The sequence below is a fragment of the Anomaloglossus baeobatrachus genome, chromosome 6 (genome assembly GCF_048569485.1).
Source record: "Anomaloglossus baeobatrachus isolate aAnoBae1 chromosome 6, aAnoBae1.hap1, whole genome shotgun sequence".
Lineage (NCBI taxonomy): Eukaryota > Metazoa > Chordata > Amphibia > Anura > Aromobatidae > Anomaloglossus > Anomaloglossus baeobatrachus.
In genome coordinates, this window is record NC_134358.1 from 383,756,807 (window position 1) to 383,769,859 (window position 13,053).

Below are 13,053 nucleotides of genomic sequence, written 5' to 3' on the forward strand. Positions count from 1 at the left end.
TCATCACTTTTATACTCCCCCCCCCTCCCCTACAGGGATCCTTTCTCCACCAATCCCCTATACCTTCCCATAATGCCCCTCATTATAACTTTATTAACCCCTCACTCCCTCCCTTCCCTCTGGTCATGTCGCCCCTCCCCCCTATGGGGTCCATGGCTTTCTTGACCACTGAGGAAGGATTTCCGGTCATGATGGTCACTATACCCCTTAAAACTTAACCTAAAAATAATACACCGACTGCATGCGACTTGGTTAAACAAATTGGCCACAGCAGCCTTTATTACCTATTATTAACATACTACCACAAAAGGGGGCGCCGTCCAACGGGCGACCCCAAACACAGAATAATAGGTAACACATAATAATAAACGGTACATGAAACCCTATGTAGGCCCGGTCCAGAAACCCTTTTCTACACCAATATCCCTGGCCGCAACACTCCGACCCAGAGATGAGGTATTAATCACCCCACGGATTAATACCCCCCAAACTTTGCAGAACCCCGTGCCTGCAATTTCCCGGAACCCAGAGACACCATACCAAGACAGTGCCTCTCGGTCCAGCTACAAAATCCCTTCCAACCGCTTCTGGACCAGACCTACCCCCGCTGCTGTGACAAAACATACATCCCTTTTATAATAATTCCGTGTTGTCTTCTTGTTTTTTTTTTTTTTTGAACATAGTTAAACAACTCACAAACACAAAAAGGGAGGGTGGGCGGGAATCTGTCGCCGTCCGGAGTCCAAAAGGGGAGGTAAGACCCTCCCTCATCACTTTTATACTCCCCCCCCCTCCCCTACAGGGATCCTTTCTCCACCAATCCCCTATACCTTCCCATAATGCCCCTCATTATAACTTTATTAACCCCTCACTCCCTCCCTTCCCTCTGGTCATGTCGCCCCTCCCCCCTATGGGGTCCATGGCTTTCTTGACCACTGAGGAAGGATTTCCGGTCATGATGGTCACTATACCCCTTAAAACTTAACCTAAAAATAATACACCGACTGCATGCGACTTGGTTAAACAAATTGGCCACAGCAGCCTTTATTACCTATTATTAACATACTACCACAAAAGGGGGCGCCGTCCAACGGGCGACCCCAAACACAGAATAATAGGTAACACATAATAATAAACGGTACATGAAACCCTATGTAGGCCCGGTCCAGAAACCCTTTTCTACACCAATATCCCTGGCCGCAACACTCCGACCCAGAGATGAGGTATTAATCACCCCACGGATTAATACCCCCCAAACTTTGCAGAACCCCGTGCCTGCAATTTCCCGGAACCCAGAGACACCATACCAAGACAGTGCCTCTCGGTCCAGCTACAAAATCCCTTCCAACCGCTTCTGGACCAGACCTACCCCCGCCACAGGACAGGACACGTGACACCTTACGTGGCCTGGACCCGCCACACGCCCAAGGCTTGCTCCACACCATCCCGCAAACCCAGGGCCCATAAATCAGAACCAATGTCATTAAGATGAACCCCATCACCTCTCCGAAACTGCCACTTCGCCGATTCCAGGTCCACATGCCTCACCACCACGCCGCCGTTTCTCCGCACGAAACGCGCAACCACCCTGTTCACTTGTGCCCGGGCGCGATTAATCTTCTCAACCGACCGGGCCCCCCTCCACCATAATCTGGCCACAATATCCGACCATACCACTATCAGGCCCGGATACCTTGCCCATAACCGCAGTAGGTTGATCTTAATGTCCCGAATCAGATCGCGGGATGCCCGCGAACCCAGGTCATTCCCCCCCACGTGCAAAACCAACACGTTCGGGGGTCTGTCCATCCTGCAATAGTACTCGAATTCCGGCACGACCCTGCTCCATTCCATACCCCGCACTCCAATCCACTTGACCGATGCCAGCGACCTGTCCAGACCCAACTGCCGACCATTCGGGCGAGCGTCGGCCCGACGGGCCCCCCAAAAAACGAACGAGTGCCCCAGGATCCAGATCAGACACACTCCTACAATAAAGGAAACAATTTTAACAACAACACCAGCATTCCAGATTGCAACAAAGAACAACAAAACCTAACGGCAGAACAAACAACTCCCCACCAGAGCCCTCAACGAGATAATAACTGCGGGCGCACATAACCACGAAAACGAGAGGACTCCCACCGACCAATCTGTCTCACCATGTCATCTCCAAGACCCCAACGAGAAGCCTCGGTAGCCGCCCCAATCCTGAATGAATGGGACCCGTAATCCTCTGGGCGCTCACCCGCCCAGCGCAAACAACTCCTCAGCACTGCCACAAACTGATAACGAGACAACCAAGCCCCGTCCTCGTGACGTAGCAGCGGGCCCGGAAGACCGCCCCGCAGACCACAAAACTGACTCACCACCTGCACCGGGCACAAGCCATCCCCTTGCACCGCATACAACACTACCAACCTGCCCCGACCCATCTGGTCCGTCTTGGACCGCCGAAGCCGACACTCCACTCTCCGTCCCACTACCGACACATCCTCGAATAGCAAACCACCCCCAATCACCCTTGACGGGCTCACCAATTCTCCTATCCGAAAAGCCCCGAAAAAAGCCAACACGAAAGCAGTTGTAAACAACACCGTCTCATACGCTGAGACACAAATGCCCTGCAAACCATCCACCAAACGCCGTAACAAGTCCAACGAAATGGGCCGCCTAGTGTCCCGCACCTTCACCCCTTTCCGAAAACCTTTCAATGCTTGCCGTACCCGAAAGTCCCTTGAAACGTCCTGCTCACCCCTAACCTTTAACCAGAAGGCCACGGCCGCCACCCTAATCGCCACCGCCGACGCTGACCTCCCAGCCCTAAAATCCTCACTCACCAATGCCAAGAGCGCCAGTAAATAATCCGCTCGCCCGTTACCAAACATCTCACCCAGCACTGCCTGCCACTCAACCCACACCTTAGCATAACGGCACCAAGTCACCTCGGTCACCGAATTCCTAATCAAACCCGCAATCACTGCCTCACCAGGCTCCACAATTCCTCTGGGCACACCGCTCCGACCTCGTCCACCCCCGGCAGTAACTCCCGAAACCTGTGGAACTGAAAACGAGATAAAGCGTCAGCCACCCCGTTATCCACCCCCGGCACATGTTTTGCAACCACATGAATATTCCACAGCAAACACTTGAGCACCAAATGCCGCAAATATGCCACTACAGGTCCAGATTTCGCTGACAAGCTGTTGATTGCATGTACAACTGCCTGATTATCGCAATGGAAGCACACCTTACGTCCCGAAAATTGCGACCCCCACAACTCCACCGCCACCACGATTGGAAACAACTCGAGCAGGGCCAGATTTTTGACCAGGCCACCCTGTCGCCAATCCTCGGGCCACCTTCCCACACACCAATGACCCTGAAAAATGGCGCCGGAACCCGCCGACCCGGCCGCATCCGTATATAGTTCCAGAGCATCATTGGGCACCACCTTCTTCAACCACAAAGTGCGGCCGTTAAATTGTCGCAAGAAGACGTCCCAAACCAACAAGTCTGCCTTGATCTCCCGCGTGACCCGCACAAAATGCGCCGATGACCGTACGCCTGCCGTAGCTGCCGCCAACCTCCTGGCGAAAACACGCCCCATCGGCATAATCCTGCATGCAAAATTCAGCTTTCCAAGCAAAGACTGTACCACCTTAAGCCGCACTTTTTTTGCTGCCAGCATTGCTGCAACCGCACTCCGCAAATCCACAATCTTGTCCTCTGGCAACCTACATTCCATGGCCAGCGAGTCGATCTCAATCCCCAGGAACCGCATAACCGTCGCCGGCCCCTCCGTTTTTTCCTGCGCCAAAGGGATCCCGAACCGATCCGCCACTCTCTGCAAGGCGAACAGCAAACCAGCGCAAACCATGGAACCCGCCGGACCAACACACAGAAAATCATCCAAATAATGAATAATGGACGACAAGCCGGACACGTCCCGCACCACCCACTCAACAAAGGAGCTAAACGCCTCAAAATATGAACAGGAAATCGAACAGCCCATGGGCAAACAACGATCAACATAACACTTCCCGTTCCACCAGCAACCCAAAAGGTGCTGACTCTCCGGATGCACCGGCAACAAACGAAACGCCGATTCTACATCCGCCTTTGCCATCAATGCACCGCGTCCTGCCGCCCGTACCAAGTCCAACGCCTTGTCAAACGAGACGTAGTACACCGCCGACAATTCCGGCGCAATGCCGTCATTCACAGACGACCCCTCCGGAAATGAAAGATGGTGAATGAGCCGAAATTTATTCGGCTCCTTCTTTGGCACCACCCCCAGCGGGACACCACCAAATTACTGCACGGAAGGCTCTCAAATGGGCCCCCCATCCTGCCCAGCTCAACCTCTTTACCCAACTTCTCACCCACAACCATAGGGTGGTCCCTTGCCGACCGTAAGTTGCGACAAACCGGAGGCAATGCCTCAACCGCCGACGGAATCCGAAAACCGTACAAAAAACCAAGCCGCAAAAGCGACGCCGCTGCCCCGTCCGGGTACCTACTTAAAAACGGCGCCATCGCCTCTATTTTCACCGGCGTCCTCCCTTTTTCCAGACCCGTCCCCAGCCTTGCCTTTCCCTTTTTTAAAGCATTTGGACAAGCTATGTCCCCCCCCCGCAGCCGGAGCACTCATGCTTGAACCTACACGCTGCGCCAAATTTGCACTGGCCTTCGTTAAATTGCCAGCACAATCCCTTTTTCTGAATCCCCGAGGGCCCGGCTCCCGTTCCCCCGGCACTGCTACGAAAGGGCTGGCTCGGGGCCGCCATTAAGCGCATCCATAAGGAAATGTCCTTATGGACCCACCGCATGCCGGGCCGCAACGCCTTCCGCTGCCTAAACTGCTCATCATACCGCAGCCATGCCAAACCCCCGTACGTGCGATACGCCTCCCCGATTGCATCCATATAGCCGAATAGAGCCGAGCAGTGCTCCGGCTCCTTTTCCCCCACCACGCTAGCCAAAATTGCGAACGCCTGCAACCAATTAGAAAAGGAACGAGGAATGAGCCTATAACGGCGTTTTTCTTCCTCCTCCTTTTCCTTCTTGGAATCGCTCGGCTTCACCTTGTCTAGGTTAAATTTTTCCAGGGGCAGCAAGGAAAATATCTCCACATACTCCCCTTTCCAAATTTTTTCCCTCACCTCTTTTTTGAGGTGCGCCCCTAGCGGTCCCTCAAAGCACACATACACCTCGCTCTTAGCCCTATCATCCAGCCGCACCACCTCATCTTCCTTTTCCTTCTCCTTTTCTCCCGCTTTATCACCTGCAGTCTCCACTACTCCGCTACCTACACCCGCCCCCACCGGCACCTTCTCGCCGCTAGCCGCCGCCGCGCCATCCACCGCCGACCCTGTCCAGGCCGTCGCCGCCGCCGGCGCTCGCGCTAAACCCTGCAAAAGCCCCAGCAACTGGCTAAGCAAAACTGACCCCTCTGGCGCTGCCGTGCCCGCAGCCACCTCCCCAGCACCCGCACCCCGCGCCGCAAGCAATGCCGAATCCACGGCTAGCTCACCCGACCGTGACGCGGAGACGGAATTCGATACTGCGATGTCGTCCGCCAGCGGCTCCTCTAATTCATCCCCCGACCTGAGGGCTCCTTCTTCCTCTTCGCTGTAGCCGTCCTCCACCGTCCCAGCTCTAGAGGACGCAGCCGATGCGTCCCCTCCACCACAGCCACCCTCCTGGGCAGCCGCGTGGGCACTGGCGGTGGGCGTCCGCTGCTTTCTTTGCGGCGACAGCCCACAAGACCGTCCTGTCCCCTGGGCCGCCGCCGACCGAGTCCTCTTCCTGGAGGAGCCTCTCCCCGAGCTCAGGGGGCTCCCCACCGCCGGTTCCCGCCCTCCCGGGCCTCCGACCGAGACCTCCCGCTGGGTCCTCCCCCCCCGAGGGAGACCGCGTCCGCCGGGCGCAGAGCTGATGACCTGAGGGACCTGGCGTGCCCTGCGGGGGTCCCACCGTCCCTCCTCTCCTCCGCAGCCGTGCAGGTATCCGGGTGGCGCCTGCCCACACCGGTCCCCCTGCTGGCTGCCTGCGCCCGGCCCCCCCCAACGCCCCCGGGGGGTATGGCTGGCCTCCATCACAAGCCGGGCACGCTCCTGGTCAGAAGCAGCCGCCGGGACGTGCCCCGCTGCCGGGGGCCCGGCGTCCAGAGCAGGCCCCAGGCTGGACACGCCCCCTCTCCGTGCCTCCGATTCATGTTGGGCACGGCCCGGTCCCCGGGCTGCCGCCGGCCTGTTAACTCGAGCCCGCGGCCTGGGACCGGAAGTAGGCCCCCAGGCCGGGCCCGCCTCCATCCAGGCCACCGCTGGCCTCATTCCATCGCCGGGCTCGCTCCCGGCCGGGAGACGCCGCTGGGCTCTGCACTCCAGCCCGAGGCCTGAGACAGGAAGAAGGCCCCGGGCTGGCCACGCCCCCTTCTCAGCCGTCGCGGCCGCGTCGGAGATTCCTCCCGGCGGCCGGAGCGGACGCAGGGAGCTGCCGCTGCCCGCCCCGCCGCGGAGGGTCCCGGGGGGGGGCTCTCACTTGGCCTCCTTGCTCCCCCCGCACCCGGAGAGTACCGTACAGGGGGCCTGGAACGCCGCCCACGGCGAGGGGTGGGAACAAGGGGCAGGTGCCGACGGGGACACACAGGCAGCCCTGACGTGGGATTGCACTGCCTGGGCCCCGTGCACCGCCATCGCCGCTCTAATCAGCCGATTCAGCTCCTGGAGGTCCGCCATGCTGGTCCTTGTGGTCCTGGTCCTGGGTCTCTCAATCTGTCGCCGTCCGGAGTCCAAAAGGGGAGGTAAGACCCTCCCTCATCACTTTTATACTCCCCCCCCCTCCCCTACAGGGATCCTTTCTCCACCAATCCCCTATACCTTCCCATAATGCCCCTCATTATAACTTTATTAACCCCTCACTCCCTCCCTTCCCTCTGGTCATGTCGCCCCTCCCCCCTATGGGGTCCATGGCTTTCTATTCTGTCTTATCAGAGATCGGCTTCTTTCTCCTCTTGTAGAATTACAGGGTTGCACGGGTCTATTTATTTCAGCTGTTTGTTGTTTCTACTTAAAACCTTTGTTACTTATATGAAGCCGAGAAATCAGAGATGAAACCCAGTGTAGAACCATCTGGAGAGTCTGATTTCCTCATGTAGCAAATATTTGGTAAATTGGTCAAATTGTTTGGCCGTAAATTAAAATTTGCTTTTGTGTCCTGTTATATTTATGACTAGTCTTCAGCGCTGGATCCTGGGATCAAATCCCACCAAGAATAACATCTGCAAGGAGTTTATATGTTCTCTCCGTGTTTCTATGGGTTTAATCCCACACTGCAAAGCCATACCGATAGGGAATTTAGATTGTGAGCCCCAATGGGGACAGTGATGCTGATCTATGTAAAGAACTATGGAATTAATGGCACTATACAAGTGAATAAATATTATTATTATGTGACAAATGTGGTGTAAATTGGTCCTGTAGTTTAGCTGTAATTTAATATTTGCATTTGTGTGACATATCTTTTGGGGGGTTAATATCTTTAACCCCTTAAGGACTGAGCCACATTTTCCAATTCTGACGTGTTAGAAACAGTGATGTGTAAGGGAGGCCTAATGCAGAGGCCAGGTTTATGTGTCACACTGGGGAATGGGTTCCCTCTTAACTCCATCTTTATAACATACTAGCTGTACTATCCGGCTTCGCCCGAGTTAATAACTGCTGTTAACAAAATAGAATGTATTAACAAAAATGTATTCTGAACACAAAAAACACAAAACAAATAGATAGAAATGTAATTATTAAAAGGCAAAAACTAAGCTAATAGAAGCATTTCACAACATATATTTCAACACCACAGATATTCCACACAGATTTAACTAAATTGGCCAAGTAATGTGCTCCGTTTGTCTCTTTCCAGGTCTGTCTCTTTCCCAGTCTGTCTCTTTCCAGGTCTGTCTCTGTCTTTCTCTTTCCCTGTCTGTCTCTATCTTTCTGTCTCTTTCCCTGTCTGTCTCTCTGTCTGTCTCTCTGTCTGTCTCTTTGTCTGTCTCTCTCTCTGTCTCTCTCTGTCCATCTCCCCACCGACATCTTATTACCTCACATATAAGCTTCTTATACTATGAATGTCTTTTGTTCTTATAGCAACCAATCACAGCTCCTACTAATAACCTGTAATTCAAGGCTATATTTACTTTAATGGAGCCATGTTTTTTGGAGAGTAACTGTAAAACGCGGGGTTACATTTTCCTGTCAAAACATAGTCTACGACGTTCCCTGGGTCACATGAGGTGTCTGTGCAAAATTTCGTGATTGTAAATGCGACGGTGCGGATACACTTTTCGTTTCACTTTTTCCCCATTATGTAGATAGAGGCAAAATTGATTGGTAAATTGGAATGCGCTGGGTTAAAATTTTGCCTCACAACATAGCCTATGATGCTCTCGGGGTCGAGACGTGTGAGTGTGCAAAATTTTGTGGCTGAAGCTGCGACGGTGCAGATGCCAATCCCGGACATACACACATACATACATACATACATACATTCAGCTTTATATATTAGATTTTGCACCTCTTTTGAAGTCGGCTTTTTTGGTGTAGGTGGCACTTGTGAGAGAAAATGCTGACCTGGGACAATTCTGCCTCTCTGGGTAATTCTCCCTCCGCCCTCCCCTGGTCCCGAAATATGAGATTGCAGCATTTATATGTGTAGATGGATAGATAATCTTAAATTTTTTATTTTTACTTTTTACTTAGATTTTTTTATGTAACACAAAGTTCCTAAATCTGTACCTAACGCTAATTCCCATAGCTAACAATTTCTAAACTACTTGCCTTCCTAATGCCCTACACCTAACTAAAGCTATGTCATTATGGATGGACAGAAGGGCAAAGTTAAGCTAAAAAAATGAAAATATAGAAAAAAAAATTAATAACAAAAATAATATATATATATATATATATATATATACACCCCCCACAAATGACAGGAAAGGGGTGGAATGCCAAGGGGTCTGTGGTGACACTGGGTTATAAATTTGGTGATTTAGACTTTTTTCCATTTCTCGGACAGCAGCACAGTCACTGAGAATCGGAGCTGAGCAGCTGTTTCCCGCAATGGATGCATGATGTGATTGGATAGTTACATTCAGTAACTAATCACCGCTATAATTGGTCCGATCATCTCTTCCCGTTCCGGTCAACTGCTGGTAACTGCTGTCACCATGGAGCTGTCACTCTGTGTTTTCCCACAGTGACAGTTTAACTGCCACCTGCTCATGACGTGCTATGTACGTCATGTGACATTAAGGGGTTAAACTAGTAGGTCCTAAAGAGCTAAAACATGGGCTAAAAACCTCCAATGCACCTGATTTACCTTTATAACAAATTTGGCATTTGGTCATTTGGCCGTGCATAAAAAACGGACAACAGACAACAGATTCATTATTACAGATCTGTATAGAAATAGTGTCGCGGGCGGAGGAGGGGACGCCGCGCTCTCCCTACTGCTCGGGTCCGGCTGCCGCTGCGGCTGCTGCGGCCTGCTGCTGCCGATGCTCGGTGGCTCGAGCGATGGGCCGGATCCCGGGGACTCGAGTGGCGCTCCTCGCCCGTGAGTGAAAGGGATTTTTTGGGTGTGGGGATTGTTTATTGTCCGTGACGCCACCCACGGTTGTGGTGATTTGTTGACACCACCGCTGCTCTGTATGGGGATCCCGGGAGGGATGGTATGGAGCAGCCAGTTGTTGTGTTGCCCCTCCGTGGGTAGGGGTTGGTGATCCCGGGGTCCAGTGATGAGGTGAGAGATGCAGGGCTTAGTGGGCGCAGGGACGCGGGGGCAGCGCTGTGCCTTCCGGCACTGTGGTACTCACTCAGCCTGAGACAATGACACAGTTCTCGGTAAAACACACGGCTGGAAAGACGGTTCCCACAGACGGCTGCACTTGCTTTCCCCAGTAGGTGACGGTGACGGTCCCTCTGTCCTGCACCTATGTTGATAATGGTTGCGATGGGTTCCCACCGGTAACCCACTTCCCGGCTTGGATATGGGCCGGAGGAGCCCTACTTTGCCCGCAGGCGCTGGCCCTGAGAAACTGGTGCCCTAGCGGTGGCGGTGTCTCTCTGTAACGGTCGGACTGTTGCCTTCAATCGGGACTTGGTTGTTTGGAGACAGACGTCCCCTTCACTGACGGATTTGGCAAATTCACGGCGACTCCTAGCCTTGCCGGGGTCCGAGAGGCCCCTGCCCTGGTGCTGACTGTTCTTCGTATACTGCTCCAGACCGCCGGGCCACTACCCGTCCGCGATCCTTCCAGCAACCTCCGAGCAGTCCCCCTCCAGACTATCACCGCCGTCTGCTGACCTTGCTGTCACTGTCCGGGCACACAGCCGGACCAACTTCAGGCTTTACTACTCTCACTTTTACTCCTTTTCTGTTACTTCAGCTTTTCTCTTTAGCTCCACTACTACTTCACTTCCCTAACTGGACTCTGTTCTCTTTCCTGTCCAAACTCTAACTCTGATCTGCCTGGTTTCTCCCACCTCCAGGGATGTGAACTCCTCGGTGGGCGGAGCCAACCGCCTGGCCCACCCCCTGGTGTGAACATCAGCCCCTGGAGGAAGGCAACAAGGATTTTGGTAGCTTTGGTGTTCCTAACTGGGGTGTAGGGTGTAGTGGTGCAATGACCTGTGACCCCTGGCTTGCCCAGGGCGTCACATTCCCCCTTAGCAAAATGCAGACCGTCCGCGGGCTGCCCGTCCAACACCGGTTTTATTTTCTGAAAAAGGTAAAAAGCATAACACACATACAATTTATGACAACATCCCACAGCGGGAGGCACATTTCTTAAACGTTACTAACGGTTTACGGTTACGGTCTCCGCTCTCTCCCACCCAAGCAACCTGGCCCTGATGCTGCCCCTAAAACCCAGGCAGCACCCCTTGACCCAAGTCCAGCACAAGTCACTCGAGCGGGATCTGTGCTTTCCCTCCAGAGGGTAGCCACCGGTTCCTGTGGTGGCTGGGCCCCAGCCTGCTCTGCTGAGGGCCCTCCCTCCAACCTGCCTCTCCGGAGGCGGCAACTGCGGAAACGGTAATGGTAAAACAACTTATTTACAAGCCACTAACGTTTGTGGTTGCCCTGCAAGTTCACGGGCTTGTCCATGGAAAGTCCTCCATGCAAAACTTTTTAAACGGTCCCCGCGGGGACAACGGTGCCGGCAACGGCCGGTTTTTTAAATCACGGTTAGACAATCAGGTTACTTCTCGGTTTCATCTTCTCTTATCATTTTTCAACTTTTTCAAACAAACACACTGACTGGTGGTCCCAACGGGGACTGGACAACGGTGCTCCGCTGCCCTTACTCCGGATATTCAGCTTCATCCGAGGGAGGGGGTGCAGAACTCACTCGGCTCTCCTGGCTGCCCCTCAGTTTGGCATCCAGGGCGAAGCACCCCCTCTCTCCACAGTGCCGGGTATACTGTACGATGTCACCCAGCATCAGGTTACGGCCTGGGTGCTCCTCGGGCAAGTGGGCATTCACATCCCGCCGGGCTATAAACACTTCGGCCTCCAGGCCCGGTTCGTATATAAACCCATAGCCCCGGCGTACATCAAACCGCCTCACCTGCCCTTCGTACAGCGGGCCCCAGACCCGAAATGTTGCTTGACGGAGGCTTTCTTTCTCTTTAATTGCTCGGGCCACCAGCTCCGCCTTTTTCCTCTCTCTCTCACCGATCTCCAGGCCCAGCGGTACCGGCTCCCTGTCCCAATACGGCGCTGCTGCGAGCTCCGGCGCACGGGTCGGGCCCCGCGGGACATTCTGAACGTTGCCCACTGTCAGGGATCTGGGCGGCAAGTCCCGCGGTGTCTTGGCCTTGGGCGCCACCTTGCAGCGACAACCCGGCGCTACCTCAGCCGAGGTGTGGGGGATGGGCACAGGGGCTTTCCGCAGCTGGGCTTCCGGCTCGGAACGGCTCATCAGCTCCGGCTCGGGGACTTTCTCTGGAGACGCCTCCGGTGCGGTTTTCGGAGCCTTCCAGGGCAACACCTCCGGTCGACTACGGGCTCCGGCTACAGGTCGGCCCGCCTGGGCGGGGATGCTGGGTATTGCTGCCGGTTGCGGTGGTAGCAGGCCTAGTGGCGGGGTCACGGCTTCCGAGACGGGTGGCGAGGGAGGCAGCGGGGGGAGAGGGCTTGGACCGGGTCTCGCAGCCGCGATGACCGGCCCTTCAAGGGCATCGGGGCGTGGGTCACTCACCCTCCTTTCCTCCGCTTCCTCCTCGCATCTCCGCACGGTTGCTATAACGTCCGCCATGTCAGTCTCCCACTCCTCTATGAGGAGCTGCATCTTAACCTGCAGCCATTGGTAGAGCTGTGCGGTCTAGATCTCCACCCACGCCGCGGTTTCACGGTGTTGCGGGACGGCATCCACATGCTGCTGGCGGCTTTTCCCAGGAACAAGATGTGTGCAGAGTCCTGGCGTCCCTGCTTTTATAGCTGCTCTCACATGCAGCCAGCCGCCATCGCGTCCCCCTTAGCTTCTTTTCGGCCCCTCCTTTATTGGGGCGGGGTTTTGGCCTTCGCGCCTCTGCTACTCGAGAAGACGCTCGAGTGGGAACTTTTCGCGCCAAAGATGGCGACTTCCGAAATTTTTCAGCCGGATACCTCCGACGGTCACAAGGCGCACCACTACCCAACGGCAGAGCGGTAAGATCCTGTTTGTGACGCCAAGTTGTCGTGGGCGGAGGAGGGGACGCCACGCTCTCCCTACTGCTCGGGTCCGGCTGCCGCTGCGGCTGCTGCGGCCTGCTGCTGCCACTGCTCGGTGGCTCGAGTGATGGGCCGGATCCCGGGGACTCGAGCAGCACTCCTCGCCCATGAGTGAAAGGGATTTTTTGGGTGTGGGGATTGTTTATTGTCCGTGACGCCACCCACGGTTGTGGTGATTTGTTGACACCACCGCTGCTCTGTATGGGGATCCCGGGAGGGATGGTATGGAGCAGCCAGTTGTTGTGTTGCCCCTCCGTGGGTAGGGGTTGGTGATCCCGG